Source organism: Nipponia nippon, unplaced genomic scaffold (assembly GCF_047370975.1).
Source record: "Nipponia nippon isolate SJK-2023a ecotype South Korea unplaced genomic scaffold, ASM4737097v1 scaffold_25, whole genome shotgun sequence".
Classification (NCBI taxonomy): Eukaryota; Metazoa; Chordata; class Aves; order Pelecaniformes; family Threskiornithidae; genus Nipponia; species Nipponia nippon.
Genome location: NW_028262342.1, coordinates 4,202,309 through 4,222,076, shown reverse-complemented (window position 1 = coordinate 4,222,076; position 19,768 = coordinate 4,202,309). Strand labels below are relative to the sequence as shown.

Genomic DNA, 19,768 nt, shown 5'->3' with positions numbered 1-19,768 from the left:
ATTACCGAATCATGACATGGAATTTTTTACTAAGCTGTCCGTAGCAGTAGTAATAATAACGATCCAAAGGAAGTACACCACTCCCACCCCTACATACACCTCCTGCCACTGCAAAAATGGTTAAAACATCATCTTTCAGCGGCTTCAGCCCCAGTTCCAGTGCAAGTGCAGAGCACAACCTGGCCTGCAGCTCAGGAGAACTTTGCATTTTGTATTTTAAGAGGAAAACCTGAAAGTCCATAACAACTAAGGATCTGGGCGTTTATAGTCTGCATTGGAAACAGGGAGTAAATAAATAAGACTTCCAAAGAAATAGAACTTTTCAAACTTAGGTGGGAAAAATACAGTTATATTAGCTTTTTTCCAATTTGAAGCTTAGATGAAAGTTCAAGGTCATTTTGTTGTATTCAAACCTGTTCAGCCTTTACTCAGCGCTGACTCATTAGAGCTCGCTCTTTGTGAGCATTTTGGTACAGAAAACATCTGGTACTATACTCTAAGTCAATATATGTAAATGATACAAATACAGTTGAAAACGTGATGGCTTCACGATGATTGTGTCTGCCCAGGAGAATCACAGCTGAAGATGCAGTGCTTTATTTTGTGAGGTTACTCCTTTTTCCCATCTGAAGCGAGACGCTCCGTTCATCATTTTGACCACTATTCTTGTGCCAACTGTTGCAGCCATGCCTGGCTGTGCTGTGATATTTGGAAACTACCCTCCAGGTAGAACAAATGTTGTTTTATTTGCTGGGTGGAAATTTGTTAAATAAATCATAGATTCATAGTGGCATAGGAAATTAGCAATAAGCTGTGCCTGGAAGGTTAGACATATTGTACTTCAAAATAAGCAGGAGGCCACTTTGCAATTCAAAAGAGATATATTGGGAAATGGGAAGACACATCTGTTAATCATTTTTCCCAATACCCAAAAGGTTGTTAGCTGGAGTCCCAGTAGAGCCCTGTACTGACACCGAGTGCCTCTTTTAAATTAGCTTCAATGACTTCTCTGCCCGGATCCGGCTGTCAGAAGAAAAGCTTGGGAGCTTTTTCTCTGGAAGCTCTGATGTCCTTGGCTGTCAAGCGTGCAGGCTGCACGGCCGGGCTTCAGGAGCAGTGCTGTGGGTTTCCATACTGGTGGGAGTCCCATATTATTTTTGCATTACACTTTCTATTTTGAAACACCGCGGGGCGTTATTAGTCTGGAAGGGTTGACATTTAGTAGGGGCTATGGCCTGGGGTGCTCTTTATTTGACAATTACTTACCAGTTTCCCTTAGAAAAGAATACATATAAAGACTGTTTCTGAAAGCTTCCTTCAAAGTGACATCTGATGAATTTAAATAACAGGTTTTAGCACTGCTAACACTTCCAAACATTTTTACATTTATTATAACCTTTACAAACCCTTTGTTCCTCTTCCTGATCATTTTATAACCCCTATCTACCTGGAAATATTTCAAGCAAGCATTTGGAAAAGGTGATGAAAGCCTATATATCTTTTTACTGTGTCCTGAATCACTGTTAGTATCAAATGTTCTTTCTCAACAAGAGATACGAGATGTGAACTGCTTCCTGAACAGGTTATGGATCAGGCAATAGATTTGCTTTTTCTCACCTACAAGAACTGATGAAATCAGATTAACTTCAGCTTCTCAGCTTTTATTTTATGCAGAGAAAGAGTTTAACAACTTAAATTGAAAAAAAAAAATCACTTTTAAGCTTTTAAAATTCTGAAATTTTAGGCAATTATGGCTATTTCCACAAAATTTCCCATTGTGCCCAAAAAGAACTTTTTTTTTTTTTCTGATAAATGTATGTCTCAATTAAAAAATCTCTACCTACAGGTCAAAACTGCTGATAGGGGCTGTGGAGTAAAGGCCTTCAGAGGCAGCTTCACTCACCATTACCAGAGATAAGCAACTTGATTCCATTTTCAAAAAGGCAGAGACATCCTGCAGCCTAAGCATCACCAAAACCCCAAGACTGATGCCAGTCGAGCTCTTCATCTTCCTGGCAGCGGGGCAGGCTCCCAGCTGGAGACGCCTCTCCCCTCTCCTGCATGGTGCTGAGCCTTACCCCAGGACCAAGGGAAGGTCCAGGCAGTTCAGCAACCCAGAGCTTGCCCAGGCTCGCGCAGGCAGGATTGCCTCTGCAGGTACCACTTTTATCTGCGCCTGGCAGGCAGAGCCGAGCCAGGTCACGACCATACTCCTTGGGTGAATTAAAGGATGAGTTCATGCAGGCAGACATCTAACAGCTATTTGGGTTTATTGTTTTTAACTCTACCATTCCCTATATCTCTACGGTGCTTCTAAAACGTTTCGAGGGAGGTTTCCAGAGTCCACGACAGACCTGGGCATAGAATCCTACCCACTCAGCCTTAGTGCAGGGTTTACGCATGGGTTTGTCACTCCTCCCGCGGTCAGAGGGCTCCTTCTCAGAAAACAGCTAGCAGCTATTGCTATTTTTTCACCCTTAAACTACCCAGAGAAGAAAAAAATATGGTGACAGAAAGGCCATCGAAAGTTCAGATAAAGCAGAAGTGATGCTCATTGCTGCAGGGCAGTTTAAACTGAACTACAATGTAGTTTAGATAAACAAGGATTAATTATCTTTCTGTTAGTCTGTGAGGCCACTGATATCACATATAATTATTTTGCAATTATTACTTTCTGAGTGCTTAACCAAGAAGGAGACTAAAGGTAGGATTTTTTTTTTATATCTTGCAAAATAGTTTCATGTTCAGAATATTTTGTTTTACTGTATTAGCTTGTGTAAACTGTGGCAGTGCATGTTTCCCTTTTATTTGCCCATTGGGTTGTTTACTTATTGGAATTGAAGTCAGCAGTGGTGTGCTCTCACAAGCAGTACCGAATTTCTAATAAATATGTAAATAATATATCTCTGAGCTGTTGCCTTTGGTATTTGTTCATACATTATCCTCTGCAGTAGTTAGTCTGCTGTGAACACACACTTGTTTTAGTTGGAAGAAATATCCATGATCTAAACACAGCCCCAGAACGGCATTGCCGTACTCGGAGCTGCGGGTGCTTTTCCTCACTTTGCTGTCAACTGGATGTGGAAAGTGCCACTTAAAATATATTAGGAGAGAAAAGAGAAACCGGAGAATAGCAGAGGTCAAAGCTAACCAGCCGTTCCGCGGGCAGCACACGCAATTTACCTGTGCCTCACTCATGCCTTGAGAAATCCTTGTTACTCCAACAAGGATGGGAAACCCGATGATCTTGAGATGAAGTGATGTTGCCACAGGGTGAAGGGGAATTTAAGCGAGCCCTGCACTGAATTTTATCTGGTGCCTGCATACTGTGCCCCTTGCCATACCTTCAGCCCTCTAAGTGCATATCCCATTAGGGGCTCCCGAGCATTGCTGCCCGCAGGGACTGGGAGCGTCGGTGGGGGCAGGCAATGGGGAGCGGGCTGGAGCTCAGCACCCGGGAGGGAGCAGAGCCAAGCTGAGAGAGGGACAGGGGATGTGACAGAGCAGGGATTAGGAAAATCAGCAGCAGGGTCTTGGGGGAAGAAGCTGATCCTTCAGGGCATGGTGTGACCTGGGAGTAAATGAGATGCCCAGAGATTAAAACCGCGCCATGCAGAAATCGTACCCATAGAAAACGAGGGAGAGCATCACTCGTAATGCAGAAGTGCAAGTACTCAGCCAAACTCTTCACGGCACCTTCGCTCCAGGCATTTACTTCAGCTGCTGATGTAAAAAGCAAAGTCTCTAAGCATGGAGGGGACTCCAGTCAGCTCCTGCCTTGGAGGCCCCTTTCTATTTCCATCCAGCTCCGAGGAGGAAAAAAGTCTCCTCTGGCTCCTGGCACTGGGACAAGACCTCTGCGAGGGGGGACAGGAGAGAGGGGAAGGCTCTGGGGACTGTCACTGCTGTGCATGTCCTTGCGAGAGACAGGACCTTGAGGGAGCTGCTGCATTTGAGCTCAGCGTCTGTAACTGAAGCCGGAGTGCAAACCGCCGGCAGCCCAAATGTGCCTGTGCTGAACTGCAGCAGTTTTGCCAAATTCTTCTCCATTTTTCTATTGTTTTATTTTTCTGCTTGCTGCCTTCATGTCTCAAAGTGAGAAGCCAAGAAGAGTGGGCTCTGGCCTTCCTAAAGTTTGGAAATCTCCACGTCCTCAGAAAGCTCCTAGCCTGGCTGTGCCCGTGGCTGGTTTCTATTTTCCCTTGCTCACCAGACCAGAGGGGCCATACCATCCCTTTACGCCTTCGCTTTCCAGGATGGAGAAATCCCTTTGTGCTAGCGGGGGAGGCTGAGCAACACGCACGGATCTGCAGACGTAAATAGATCCTTAATTGTTTCCCTGGGCTGAGGCTTAAATAGATAAGACAAAGAGGATGAAGAAAAGAAAGTGCTATTTATTTTGGGGAGATCAGAAGATTATGAAATTTTCTTGCATTTAACCAATGAGATAATGAATCTTTTAGCTCACAAAGTGCAGTAGATCCATAGGTACTTAGGACATAATGTAATTCCGCCTATATAAGCACTTTCACATCTAACGGTAGAAGAATGTTTTGCACTTCTGGTGCTTTATCAACAAAATGCCCTACCGTAGCTACTTGGCCTTTGGAGATTATTTTCTCAGGGAAGCTGTCATCACGCAGCTGATTAATTACTCTAATAATCATAATTTTTTTCTAATAAAAAACCCTCTTCCCATTCATTAACTACATTGCAGGTAGGTGACAGTGGTAATTATTCTCTGGAAGTACTTCTGAATTATCTTTTCTAATCCAGCCTGTGCTGACATTTTTGAGAGAAAAAAACATTTTGTCTTTCTTTCATGAGTGGGGTGACATTTGAATATGCAAACAGTGTCAAAGCGTGCCCTCCGGATGTTTTCCTGAACTATGATTTATGAGGTTTGGCTATTGTATTTGCTATCATAGACCTAGAAAGGTCATTAGACAAAGAGGCTTTCCCTGCAGGGGTCCCTTGCCGTCTCTATCTTCTGATATTTTAATTTTTTTCTTGAACATCAAGCAGGAGATGTGCTGTGAGTTCTCCCATATGCCTCTGCTATTTATTATTTATTTATTCATGAGTGTAAAAGTCCTGTGCAATGCTCTAGGCACAGAAATCCACAAATACGTCCATTCAGAGCCTAAGGGGTCAAACGGTCACCGTCGGGACTCCCAGGTGTGCCACACATGTTCAGCCTCAAGGGTCTGTAGCTTTTTCCTTTGAGGATGGGAATGTTCACCTAAGAGCAGACCTCCAACCCCTCCTTGCATGTAGTCAGTGAGGATGTAAGGGTGCAAACCCAACTCTCCCATACCCACTCAGACTGCCAGACAAGATCAGATCACCGTGTCCAGCTGTTCATATTTGATAATTAAGGACAGATTTTCAAAATGTCCCGAGTGCTGAAGTTTTCAGAATTTTGCACTTTCCTCTCCGAGTCACTCTTTAGGCAAATTACCACAAACACATAAAGGATTGCATCCTCCAGAAAGAGGTGGTCAGTCAACAACAGCTCAGAGAAACATCATTCAGAGCCCGCTGAAATCCCCAGCAGCCCATTAGCTCCCTCCATGGGGCTCCGGAGCGGGACCCCACGGGCAGCCAGCGCTGCTCCTCCCGACCCCGGCAGCGCCCACCTGCACGGTCCGTCGGACCAACGCGGACGCACGGAGAGATTCACTGTCAGCAACGGGGGCAGGTTCTGGCCCATAATTAGTAAAGCTGGGTAAATACTGCAACAGCTGTTCCGTAAATATTAGTCTGCGTGTTTAAATTAACTTTTCACTGCCCCTGCCCCTTCCCCTTTTGTTCTTCATTCCCTGTAAGTGGTTATTGGGATTGGATTTACTTGTGCAAACATTTCCAGAAAGCCACTTTAAGTCTCAGGTAGAAATATTCAGGAAAAAAGAAATACATATCCATAAGCATGTTCACACACAGTTGATAAGTCAGTCACAAACAACATCATGTGTTTCATGGAATCATAAAAAAATTAGATTGGAAGGGTCCTCTGGGGATTATCTAGTCCAACCACCTGCTCGAAGAGGGGCTAACTTCAACGCTAAATCAGGTTTGCCCAAGCACAATTTATTACAATTACAACTTAGTGAAACAGGAGCAGCCAGCTTCCAGTGAAGAGGAACAGCTGCCAAAATGATCAAAATGGAGAACTTTGGCCACTGAAATAACTTTCTCTATTCTGTTCTTATGGCTGTTTTCTGCAGCTGCCTCTCCCGCACAGACTCCTCGCACGTCTGCCCATCTTCTGAGTCTGTGCCCAGTACCTCTTTCGTCACCGGTATCTTGTGTTATTATCCAACATGCTTGACAAAATATAACAACACAACATTGTTTTCAGTCTAAACGGAGAGTTAACACAGTGAAGGATGTGGTGGATACTGGTCACCGTAAACAAAACGCTGTTTTGCAATTTATGTCTTGGCTGGTACAATGTTCGAGGCACTCTTGCTTGAACAGAGCTACCTGAATCTAATGTTAAGTGCCTAAAGACACAACAGCACTGCTCCTGTGTTTATTAAAGCTACAAGTTTTGAGCTAGCCTAGGGAAAATGAGGATAAATTGATATCTTTATGTTAAAGCTGGAAGCCAGCCTAGGATCTTATAATTCCTCCAGTGTGCTTTGAACAACACTCCTAACCTTCCCACCGCACAGCCTCGCTGTATCACGCCGGCACAGACTTCACCTAAGGCTTGATTCTGCACAGTGTGCTCGAGGAACAGCACCTACTCGATAGTTTCGGTGGAGTAAAGGACAAGGAAGAATCGTGAGGAACAAAATACGCAGCTCTGCCCAAAGAGCAGGATAGCTTTTCTGTAGCTGTACTAACAGGCAACAAATACATCTACATGAATTACTGTTCAAGGAATTCAGAGATTCAACCATTAGAGGAAGAACAGCCCCCAGATGAAAAAAGAAAGGTATGGAAAGAAAGGCTTGATTTGAATGCATACTGTGAACTGTTCACCAAAGCTACCAATATCCACATTCAGCACAAATCTATGATTTCTGTGGGGGCAATTGCAACAATTTGCTTGACTTCACTCTGCCACGCAGTTGAACACGGTGGTGTCTTTCCTTTCTGCTTTTCAGCAGCACAGAGTTGTTCTACGTCCTTAATAAATGCCTTCCTAGGACAGGCTGTACTTTGATGACGGTTGAGATGATCCTCATGAACTTCCACCATGGTACAGCATGAAATTAAGTTATCAAATGTTTGTAAAACATTTATGGATTCTCATGTGAAAAGAGTTATTACATTAAATTAATATTAAAGAACATTCTATCATTAAATTAGCCTAGCATTTACCGGTGCTTTGAACCCCACGTTCTCACCTCTCCAACCCCTGTGCGAAGATCGAAATCCCCGGTGCCAGGAAACACTGCTAAGAAACAGGCCCTACGCACAGAAAACATTTAACTCGTAATAGGGCAAACGGACGGGGACTGGATACGGACAGGAGACTGAAGCTGGAGCGCAAGGCTGCTGCTTTAACCAGGACAACTTTTCTCCCTGCAGTGTTCCTGCCTCCACACCAGCGACTCTAGTTACTCCTCCTGTTCCTAGCAAGAGCTGTCACACATCATAGTGGCTAAATCTTTGATTGCCAGTAAGAGGAACAGCTATAGTTTTACATATTAAAACTGAAAGAACAGATAAACTACCCCTATTCGGATCTTATGCTGCCAGTACAGCCATTACTTTCTATGTTGTTTTTCAGCTGTATTAATTTAGAAAAAAATAAATAAATAAAAAGAAAACCAGGTGCTGGAAGTTGGTTGCATTCCTGTGGTGTGCTCCATTATTTCATTATTCATATCAGTTACTCTGAAAGCAGTGCCGACCCTGACCCGCTTAGATAAGTAATGTCTTCAAGAGAGAGATGCTGCTAAGGAGACCTAGCACTAGGAGAAAAAGCCAAAGCACTCGAAATCAATGTTAATCCTTTTTCCTTAAGGACCCTGGGAGTCAGTGCTCTCTGATCCTGGCTTTACTTTACGGGAAGTCGCCATCAAATCTACAAGTAAAATTTCTCTGGTAACTTTTAAAACTGTCTCTGAGTGAAACACTTCACGTCTTGTTTATATGTGTACCTTAATAACTAGTCGTTGGTTGTCATAACGTTAAAAGGTCATATTTTATCAAAATATTGGCCCTGTGAAAATGTCACCTTGTGGCACTCTTGTTGAGATAACAATTTGCTGGTACATTTACCCTTCTATTGTCATTGGAGCTGAGCTTAACACTCAGAAGAAGCACAATGCCCAACACAATCTGCTTTACAACTTAAATAAGAAAAAAAAAAGCCTGCATGATTGCTCTTAGTTCTATTGCCAAAAATGGCCATTTTTAACTGTTTGCCTGCTGCTACGTTTCTCAGGGAAAGGCGTGTGTCTGTTTTGCCACTGACAACCGCACTTGGATCAGGGGGCAGAGTTTCTCTCTTCCGATGCTATTGCCAGTGCACCACGCGCCACCGCACCGCTGCGCTGCTGCCAGCTGCAGGAAGATGCCACCAGCCTCTGCTGAGTCTGGATTAATGAGGGTGGATCTGCTGGGACGGAGGGAAGGAAAAGAGAAAGCTATTTTATAGGAAGAGCTACAAAAGAATAGGATCATTTAGGGTTACCCTGGCTTTACTGCTGCCCTTTGAGAGGGATGCTTTCCATACCAGGGGAGCATTCCAATTCCCCACACAATTTTCAAACGCTTATTAGTTACATCTGTTGAAACTGAGATTCGAATACCTAAAATACCTTTTCTTTGTTTTTGCTCTCCTACATCCTACAGACTCCCCGTGCACACAGTGCCTCTGAAGCTTACAGATAATAGATTTGGTTTGAACTGTTTGCACAGCGAAAAGCCCGAGTGCATCCGGAGACGCTGATCTGTTCAGGGCTGTATTTCTTAATAGAACAAGAGTATGTCAGGATTGCAAATCCAAGGCATATGCAGCCCTGTCATGCCATCACCACAATTTCAGCTTTCACTCAGTACAGGCCTAAGGGCAAATTCAAAAGTTGAGAACTCATTTGAACTTGGGAAGTATTTCTGCATCTGGAGAATTGAGCCGAGACACACGATAACAGACAACTGCTATAGAGCAGCGTGACCTCCTTAGCAGCTCATTTTGCACTCCTGGAGTAATGTAGGATGGCTGGTGTCCTCCTGACAGCTTGAGCATGAATTTTCATTATTAGTTTTGCAATTTGTACATATTTTGTCAGCATCTGACTTCATCACTCTGACTTTCTGCCTGCAATCTCATTTTGCCAGTTCTACCTGGTTCCCCTACTTAATTGAGATCATTACTGCGTGCTTTCCTTATTGAGGCTGGTATACAGCCCCTGGCTCAGGATTCTGAATATCATCAATTATCAGATATGTTTCCTTTGCCATCAGTGCCAAATAAGGCACAGTATTTGGCCACAGTAACTGGGAAAGTTGACATGTCTTCAGGCAGACTTTGCTGATTCCTATGTACATACACAGATTCCCCTGTACTGAAAGATGTGCTGAAAAGTGTTTATCAGATTTCAGAATTATTAAGGACGGAGACATTTTATATAGTAGCTGTATGTCTATATAGGTACAGAATGGACACAGTCTGTCTTAGTAGGGGAAGAATATGGCTGGAATCAATCTTGGCTCACCTATTAAGAAGAAAGAATCAACTTTGTGTATATATTAGTACACCTAGAAATGTTTACGCCACGCGTGTCTGTGCAGGAAACATTATCTATACATACCCTCAGCATCCACAGCTTGCTGAGTGTCAGCATGCACACGCGCAAGCTCAGACAGAGAGCGAGCATGGGAATTAACGCGCAGCAGTTCCCAGGAATGACCGTACGTGGTTATTTACTCAAAAATGCATGCTTCGGATCCATGAGAGTCAATTGGAAACACCTGAATATTAAATTCAAACACTTAACTGAAAAGAACGGTGGATGTGAGTGGGGTTGAGGGCAGTGCTCATATACTCAACCCTTCTAGGCCCTTTTTTTTTTCCAACTAATCTTTCTTTTCCAGTGGATCAGTAACCTCTAACAAAAGATCTGTCCTTTTTAATCATGCTCTTCCCTCCTCATTCCATCCTCTCTACATACACAACCACGTTTCGTTTGTTGATCCCATCGTGGAAGCCTCAGGGCTTTAAAAAGTCTTTTTCAGCATGATTATATACATCTCTTCAACCTTTCTTGCCCCTTTCCTTTTTACTGCCATTCACCATTACAGAGCTCCAGTGCACTGCAAATTGAATGTGACACCAACGTTCTCTATGTGTTTACATATATACATAAAAAAATAAACTCAGTAGAATATATATATCTATATATCTGTATTTTTTTAAATGGTAATGAAGAATTCCATTGTTTGCACACTTCTTCCTCTAACTGCTTACTTTGCTCACCTTGTTCTGGATGATCAGAACAGGGGACTAACACAGATCACAGAAGGCTACCGATATTTGGTATGGCAGATCGTTTTCTGCAAAAACCAGGAACCAGCTAACCTGCAAAGCTTTCTGTCTGCAAATTGTTTGATGCTTAACTCTGTTCTGTGATTGTTCAGTCTGAATGTTCGGGCAGGTAAAGCTTCACATCGCAAAATCTACTGGCTGAAAAAAGTCTGTCTTTTTCTTTCTTCTACCCCTTTATATATATATTTTTTTTTTTTTCTTGTGTTCAGGGCACACTTTACCCACTTTGCTTTCTTTTTTGCTACAAGCTCTGGCTCCACTAAAGTCAATGAGAACTTTCCCACTGAGGGCAAAGGAGCCATTTTTACACTAAATTTAGGCCAAAACCAAGTAAACTCCTTTTGGTGAAAACAAAATATATAGCAGGTACACCATAGGTTTGAATTCCAGTTTTGACAGAAAGGTGGTACCCTCTATGTGATCATATATATCTAAGCCCACATAACTGTTGTTTCATAAGTACTGTCCTTATATTCCAAAAACCATGACTGGGATGTTATTTATGCCCACACCTCTGGAAATGGAACAGATCAATAATAGAATAATTAAATATAATAGTATATAAGATAGATGATATAATAAGCATCTAATAGTTATATAATAAGTAGTAAAATACTACAGGGTATATAAAATGTCAGCTGTAAAGTGAGAACTGCATATGAAGGCAATAAAAATGCAGGTGTTGTTCCGGTTCTGTATCTCTCTCATTTCATCCCAAAGTCCTCTGTAACCTTGAAACAGCTCTCTAAGATTTTGTTTGCCATAGTAAGAAAAGAAATTGAAAAAGCCTTGGGAAGCACGCTACCCAAGTGCTGCTCCTTTCCCTGCTAAGCTATACTGACACGGGAGACAAGGTCTGTAATTAGCAGAATAACCCACTGCACTGAGACGGAGGATAGCCAGCATGAAGTAGCTTAGGGCCACGCTCCTTCGAGATCTGTGCCCTTCATGCCCTCCTGTTCCTTCACACATTGCCCGCAGACCGTGCCTCTCACATCAGATAACACAAAATGAGTACATTTGGTGAAGCCCTAAAGTATTACACAGAATGATGTCTGTTTGCCTGTATATACACTGGCTATTTTTGCTGTTTGTCTTAGTTGCAAAAATATTGGGGATTGAAAACTTCTTACAGGGCATTTGAACTGAGAAAGAAACCATCCATCAAAGTAGTGTGCTATGCATTTATCTTGTATCGCTGTTAGGGATACAGCAGAGACTGATGGCACAATTCTGTCTCCCACCAGTGACCTCCCTACGTAATGCATATCGCTTTGTATCTTCCGTTTATGTTAGCGATGAGATCGCTGGTGTTTGCTTGCTGACTTTGCAAAATACCTGTGCAGGTACCAGTTATCCCTCGGCAGAGGGAAGAGGACAGGCACGCAAGAAACTCCCTACCACGTGGGGGGCAAGGGGAGATCTGTCTGAGCTCAGCTGGGTGAAGCCCCAGTCAGAGCTGGTGGACAGAAACCGGCGCCTTAGAAACACCCCAATAAAATATGACATTTTGACCTCCTTGTTCGCAGCGCCCAAGGACTCAGAAAACCCAAAGAACGAATTCCCTGAAACCTCCCGCATGCCTTGCGCGTCAGGAGGAGTGTGTCCTGGCGAGACAGATGGACTCACAGTATCAGGCAGAGCAAAATTCCCTTCTGGTACAAAAATATGTTGTTCCTGTCCGGTTTACACCAGTAACTTGCTCTCTGGTGCCTGGACCTGTCCATCTGCCACATTTTACCACCTCACTGAAGAGGGTATACATAGTGTAAAACACAGTCCCCAAGCACTCGCTATCACCAAACAGCCCGATTCAGTTGGTGCCTGAAAACACCTAACGACCACATGCTTATTTAGTATTAACTCTCAGAGAAATGACCAGTGTGGGAGGGGAGAAAGCAAAAATGCAAATTATCTCCTGTCAGGTTTCCCAGTTCGGCGTGGTGCTCCAAAACCCCCTCCGCTTCCTCTCGCGGCGAGAACACCTTGTTATCCTCCTGGCCCGCTCCTCTCTGCGAGCAAGCGCTCTTCCGCACCGACAGATGGAGAACACTGGCACAGAAGACGACCATGTCTGTGCATTAATTATGTCAAGGGCAGGATTCCCAGATGAGAGCATTACAGTATCTAACTAGATGAAGTTTACTAGCCCACAGCTAGAAAGATTTGCCATCAGAAGCCCTATTCTGGACTAGATTAACTCCTCCTCTGCTTTCTTTTCACTGTGAGCTCTATAACCATGTCCTATAAAGTTTTCGACACAGTGACAATTACCACCACATTTTTATATTCTCCTTTGGTTCATGATTTCTATGTTTCTTGCCCTTAAATTATTGATTTCTGCATCTCCATTACATTTCCTAAGCCGTTTGTTAAACTTATCAGGGAAACATCAGAGTGTGGACAAACACTCAGCACCACAGCAGGCACCTTACACCTGGGCGTAGCGGGAAAGCTCCAAAACACGAGGGGAGTTTGCAATCTTAAAAGTAAGGAGAAAGGAACAGGAGTGCAGGTGAAGCCAGGTAAGGCTAGCACAAAGGTGGAGTCAGCCAAGCAGGAGCCAAACCCTCAGCTGGCTGATCCCCAGGCAGCCCCCGACAGTCCCGGGGCTCACGCTGCTGCCAAGGATTAACACAGCCCTATTGGGCACAGGGGGAGGCAAGGGAGGAATCCTGCACGGCCCACTGAAAACACGGTTTCATTTCGTGCGCAAAACCAACAGGAAAATACTTTCATTTTCATCAGAACAGCAGCCGCCAGAAGGCTACAATTCTTCATTACTTTGGCTGGGTTGCGCTGAAGCAGACTGTGCCAGACGCAGGCTCCCCGTGCTGGCAGGATCCGTTTTAGGGCACTGCTGGGCAGCTGGGTTTGGTCCCCGCCTAAAATCACAGTGGTTTTGAATACAACTTAAACCCCACATGGAGCCCAAGCAGCACTTAGCCTTCACTTTAAGCACTAGAGCTGCACTCGCTGCCCGCTGAACCCATGTTGCATTGGAGTCCCAATACGGACGTCTGTAGGGACTGAGTTAAAGCACTCCCCAAGGTTTCATTCCCAGTGATTCCCACAGGAACGCACCTATAACCAGTGCTGAGCACTGTGCATGCTGCAAAGGGCTCCTGTGCACAAGCACTTGCCGTTTTTTCCTAACCACTCATTAGGCTAATGAAAAATATTACCTCTGCCTACAAACCTGATCTTATCCTGTATACATCATATCGCTCGGACCATGAAAAGATTTATGTGCGTGCTTAACTCTAAGTGTGTGAATAGTCCCATTAGCATTAATAATTATGATCGCTGTATAGTCCTCTCTGAGTCAATGTCAGAGGCAAACCAGAGAGGCACTTCCCCCGTAGTTAGAATGAGGCAGTTCATACGTTTCCACCTCTCCACTGCCACTATCAAACATTATACAGACCTCCCAGTCAGGCAAACAAGAGGACTATGGTTATAAAAGAGCGCAGTAAATAGCAGAGAGAGCAGCAGGTCTACATGTATTGGGAAGAGTTTCACGTCCCTGCTGAAGAGGAGGGTGATGATGTGCAGCCGCTGGACTATGAAAAACCCCGTGTGGTTCTGTGTCACGACCCGACGGTTACACGGAGGTCAGGGCGGGAGGCCAGCTACGGGCTGCTACCAGTCGCCTATCCGGGCTACATTCCAGCCCACAAAATAGTTCTCTCCACTGCAAGTAGGTCTGCCCACATTTTACTATCTGCAGCTTTACTGTTAAATCTTTATTTTTTGCACCTGCCACAGCAATAACTGCTCCACGTTACAGTGCTTCCTTCCAGCACTTGACCTCCCTCGTTTGGGCTGGCTTGGAGCTGGAGCATCCCCCTCTCTGTGCGCGTTGGGAGCCTGGCTGAACAGCGAGGGCGGGTGGGCGCACGAGAGCAGAAACACAAAGCAGGACCACCGGAGCGGCACCAGAAACCTATTGCCTCCTAGTTTAATATCACGAAGATATCAGGTGCCATGGGCACCTCCCAAACCACAGGCTGGGCGTCTGCTAAAAGATCTTTTGTACGTACAGGGATTGCTTGCATGATGTTCCCGCAGGACCGGGGCAGTCCTGTTCTGCCCGGTGGCAGGGAGGATAACGCCAGGCCACGACCTACACCCAGGGCAGCAAAGATCAGTAGGCGATTTGCTGAAATTTTGGGTAGGAGAGACTCACAGCCTCCCCGATAAATGTGCATTTCTCTCACTATGAAAGGTTATTGTAAGAAGTCAAATAAAAATGTATTTGTGTTTAACAATTTAATGTAATTGGCAAGTGCTAATGGCTCTGTGATCGCAAAACTGGGGGAAAAAGCAAAGAGGAAGAAACTAGTTTGAAGGGATTTTATCTAATTTCATTTTAATTAGATCCTTTTTCTAACTGAGTTTCTAATTTTTCAATTAGCAATTAGCAGCTGCAACTCATTCTGAGCATCACGAGGTGCCAGAGACACTAATTACACCACAGGAGTAGGAGGCTGAAAATGAGAAATAAAATTATCCATGAATGTTATTAGAAGAAAGGAATGATTACATTCTGTAATAATATACTGATGTGAGCCTAATTAGATTGAAGGATTGGGGGGAAAATAGGAGATTTAAAAATGGATTTTATTTGGAAGCCTATAGGTCACCTTTCTGTCATTAATAATGATTAGGTATGTTCCTTGGAAAAAAGCCAGTTTGGGAGTGATACTGTGTCTCTACCAGTCACCCAGCAAAGGTGCCAGGAATGCAGAGAGATGAGCTGGCACTAGCAAGAGGGGACAGGACTTTGCTGGAGATCTCCAGATCTCCACGAACGTAACGCTATCTCCTAACACCCTTCTGTGCCTTTACTCCACCATCTGTAAACTAGCAAGGAAAACTTATACACCTTATCTTGACAATGTTTTGAGATCCACAACTGAAAGGAAATCCACAGGTTCACTTATTTTCATATGTTGCAAGCTACAGCAGGTCCCCACTTGCCTGCTAGCAAACTTCTACCCAGGCCCTGAAATTCACCCAGGGAAAAGCAGAAAGTACAGTCTATGGGGGAGAAAGCTATTTAATCCTGCCAACGGGGCACCACAGGGGACCAAACGCAAACCTATACAGAGCCACTTGATAGCAAAGAGGGAACGCTGCACTGAGTCCATTTATTTCCACTTTTAAAACACACCAATTTTTCTTTGTGAATCAATAATCTCTTACACTTGATTTAGTAATGGGAGTGACCTCTCTCCTGCTCCAGTGTGCACAACCTACATTTTGGAATCACTTCAAGGGACCCCCAGTAATAAATGATTACATCCAAATGTGGTTCTCAATAAAATTTATGAGCTCCCATTCATCCCACTCCCCTATTTGTCTTCATATATCTCACAGCATTTGCCACTAATTATATTCCTCTTTATAATATGTGCTCTCCAGTTAAGGGATGTAATTGATAGCTTCTGAAAATCATTAATTCCAAAATGGACCAGAAGTGTTTTGTCACACTGTTTTTCCCCCCTCTATTACTGCTTTTCCTCCCAGCACCCCCAGTCCTAGCGCTAAGGCTCTTCACAGCTCATAGAAGATCCAATAATGGTGCTATAATAAGAGAGGAAAAAAAACAGTAAATTAAACCCAAATTCTTTCCCATTAGTTGACGGTAAACCATCGCTAAAGGATGCACACTTAGAAGAGGTGAGTGCTATGGGGAACCAGCCCAAGGTGCTGTAAAGCAGCCCTCTGCCTTCCCTTTTAGCTTCACCACTAACTCTTTGTGATGACTCCCTGCCAGGGTGAAAGATTAGTGCAGAATGACAACAGAGGTTGGGGGAAAAAAGGAAAAAAAAACCACCCTTCATTTAAAATTCAGCTGTTGTAGCATATGGTCCTCTTGAGCTGGAAATTGTCTTTGCAAGCAGCTCTGCTTTGTTGTTGTGCGACACAAGAGTTTGGTGATTTAGGGGCAGTGGGGTGCAACCTTGAATAAATAAAACAGACATTTAGTGCAGGGGAAAGGAGGGAGATAGGCAACAAAGGTAAATAAGGAAGTCTGAAACAGTCAGGGGTTTCAATTCTGCTAAACAATCTGGAGCTAGTCCATCTGGAGAGTCAAATGGAGAATGTCTGCCTGTCTGCACCACCGACACCGGCTGCACCACACTCCTCCTCACCCCAACCTGACCCGTTCCCCACCGAGCAGGCTCTGGGCTGTACGGTCCTGCTGCCAAACCGGCAGCACTCAAGTTGTTTTGCTACTTCCAAAACCGATCTTGTCATTCCCTCTCCCCATCTCTCTCTTGTTGCTACCACGCAGTTTTACCACAAAGCCATCAAGGGCCAGGACGAGGGAGGTCAGCGCTCCGGGGCGATGCACGGTGATGACGAGCAGATTCTCCCGCTGCTGAGCAGGGTGAGCCCGCAGAGTTTTACTTTCTTTCCACAGTGAAGTTTCACTGCAAACCGTGAGCCTGCTGTGGGTTTCACAGTTGTGCCGGTCACGGTGATTTCCTACCAGTCTGCTTAGTAAAACCCAACAAACCAGTCAACATCGACCATCAGCCATGGTCCAGAAGGGACTCTCTCCCACCCACCAGACGGAGCTGCACCAGCTCTCCCATGCTGCGGGTCTCATAAGCTCTGCTCACATCTGGGTGAGAACATTTTTTCATTTCTGATGGCCTATTACTTGCCACAGAAAGCCAGCCAGCTGACTTGCACAAGCATTTGAGTCTCCATAGGCAGAATAGCTCAGGCTGCCTTTTCCTATCAGTCGGTTTTGCAGAGACGTGATCCGACCCGCCTGGCCCCAGTCGGGGCAGCACCTGCAGCCCATCCTGCTCCACCACAGCCGAGGTTTGGATCAAACCCTAATGCCCAGCAAGTCTGTTCCACAGTTTCTTGAGCAGTGCCATGTATAAAACCAACTTATAATTAATCTTGCATTTAGAAGCTGGTTAGCAGTTCTGGCCCATCATCTCCTGCCAGAAAACTGCTGCATCTGCAGAGCTTAAAGGAGTAAAAAAGAAATAAAAAGGAGGAATGTAGTACTCGGAAGCACTCTGCTCCCGTTCATAGCTGCCAAGGCAGTATTTCCAAGAGCACCACGATAATTTTGAAAGCCTAACTCCTAAAAGAAGTCCATCAATCACTTTAGGCACTTTTAATATTTTATTTCAGTCATTTAAGACTTTTTTTAAAAAGGCAAAAATTCCAGATGTTAACTATACAATGCAAGGCTATTTCTTTCCCTGTATAGATTTTATTCCTCTACCAGGAGAAGACTGACCATTCAGCCAAGGTCCTTCTTACTTGTGGCCATCAGAACCTCTTGCCTAGTCATCTCTCCATTTTACTGCTTGAAAACCTTGTGAGCTTTGGCACGTGTGCCAATAAAAGCTTGGGAGTTAATATTTATTCATGGGAGCGTCACAAGGCTTAGCACCTACACAGTCAGCCCAGAAGAATTTTTTTTTAAGAAAAATCGTCACTTCAGATATGATTCAAATGGCCTCCCAATCTCTAGGAGGCTGCACTTGTCACACAAATAAAACATGTAAATAAACAGATGCTTGCCTGGTGTGCTGCTTTGCAAAATAAACAAGCATGTTTTTTTAGAAATGCCCTTCGGAAGTCAATATTGCCATGAATTCAGATCGAGTCCAGCCCGTGGAAACCATCACGGTGCTCCTATCACGTAGATATTCCAGGCAAGCAGATCCCCTCCTCGCTCCATGCTCACAGCAGGAGGCTGGCAGCTCTCCGCTCGCCTCCCAGGCCAGCCTCCACCTGCCAGCCCTCAGACCTGCATCTGTTTTCCTCACTGTAAAGCTTACGAAGAACCACATATTTTCGACAAATATTTCTACCATCTCATTTGACACCAAACAAGCAGGAAAAATATGGCCCATCACAAGAAATATCAGTATAATGTTCCAATTTTCCACCATTTGACAGCAATCAAGTAGAGACTAATAGCTTTCCTCTGTGACTAAATCATTTAGCGACCAAGGTATTCCATCTCATTCTCATTAGAAAAAAAAATATTCCAATAATCTCATTATCCCAATGTGAATAACAGTAAAAATACACCAAGACTAATGGCTCCTTCAGCACTCTCGCTTGGTGAGATCGCTCGGGCAGGGTTTTATGGCTTCTGCCGCGGTGCCAGAGTCTGCGTGGTAGCACGGCGCAGCCGGCTCGCCTCCCCTCCCGGCGCGGTCCTGCTGCTGATGCTTTGTTTCAAACGAGACTTACACTCTCTCCGCACACTGAGGACTTTTATATACTATTTTTAACTAACTTCAATAGAAAAAGAATGTGTCATGGAGTGTTAAACTTTATGGAAATTCTCCTGGAGAATAACATAATTTCACGGTGCATTACTCTACAATGACCTGGCACTTGAACAATTAATTTTTAAGGTATAGCCTTTTTCTTCCTGTGCTGTATTTAGCTTTCTCCTAAACCATCAACAATACCAGGATTCCTTTTCTTTCCCTTTATGATCTGAAGACACAGTTAAAACCTCACAGCACATGCTGCATTTTCACAATTCTTCATGCAGAATGTTCTGTTTGAAAACAGAGTGAAGAAGGGGAACCGAAATGCTCCAGGATTTACCTCAATTATTTCTAGCTCATGAATCTGTTGCCATTTCTCAGCCTACCTTATTTTCTGATGAAAGTCTTCCAGAGTTTCCCAGAACGTACCTGAAGCCAACCTTTTTATCACGCACCAGCAATACTCTGCGGCTACCCGCTTCTAGGCCTGGCAAATACTGCCCGAAACAGTCCCCTGAAGCTGGTGACCACCAGGGCGAACAAGTGCTGTGTCAGCCCCAAACACAGAATACATGGCAATCACCTAAGAAATGGGAACCAGAAAAACAGCCATGCTTTTTTGAAGTATGAATGGCTCATACCTGCCAGACACAGCACCCGAAGCAGGATTTGCTCCATACCCTGTTAGGAATCCCACCCTTCCACGGGCATCTCCTGTCATGTATTTCTGGGATTTATATTTGATCTTGCAGTGGTGCCCTCACACAGACTACTTAGTTTTGGATTCTCTTCTCTCTCTACCCATCTGCTAATTTTAGCAGACAACTGCCACCAAAGCCATTGTATTTGCAAGGATGCCAGCTGTGACATGTGTAAACCTACCTTCCACCTAAGGAAATTGCCATTTCTGGCTTTTTTTTGTTACCCAGTAATATGTTGACTCTAGAATTTGTGCATGTCTGCAATTTCTATGGAACTGTGCAAAACAAGG

General features: G+C 44.3%; 1 protein-coding gene across 4 annotated transcripts in view; it reads right to left on the bottom strand.

Annotated features, from left to right (window-relative positions):
* The window catches only part of LOC148055259 (uncharacterized), a 102,173-nt gene that overhangs the window by 37,833 nt on the left and 44,572 nt on the right, over positions 1 to 19,768 (bottom strand). The gene's annotated exons all lie outside the window — the stretch shown is intronic.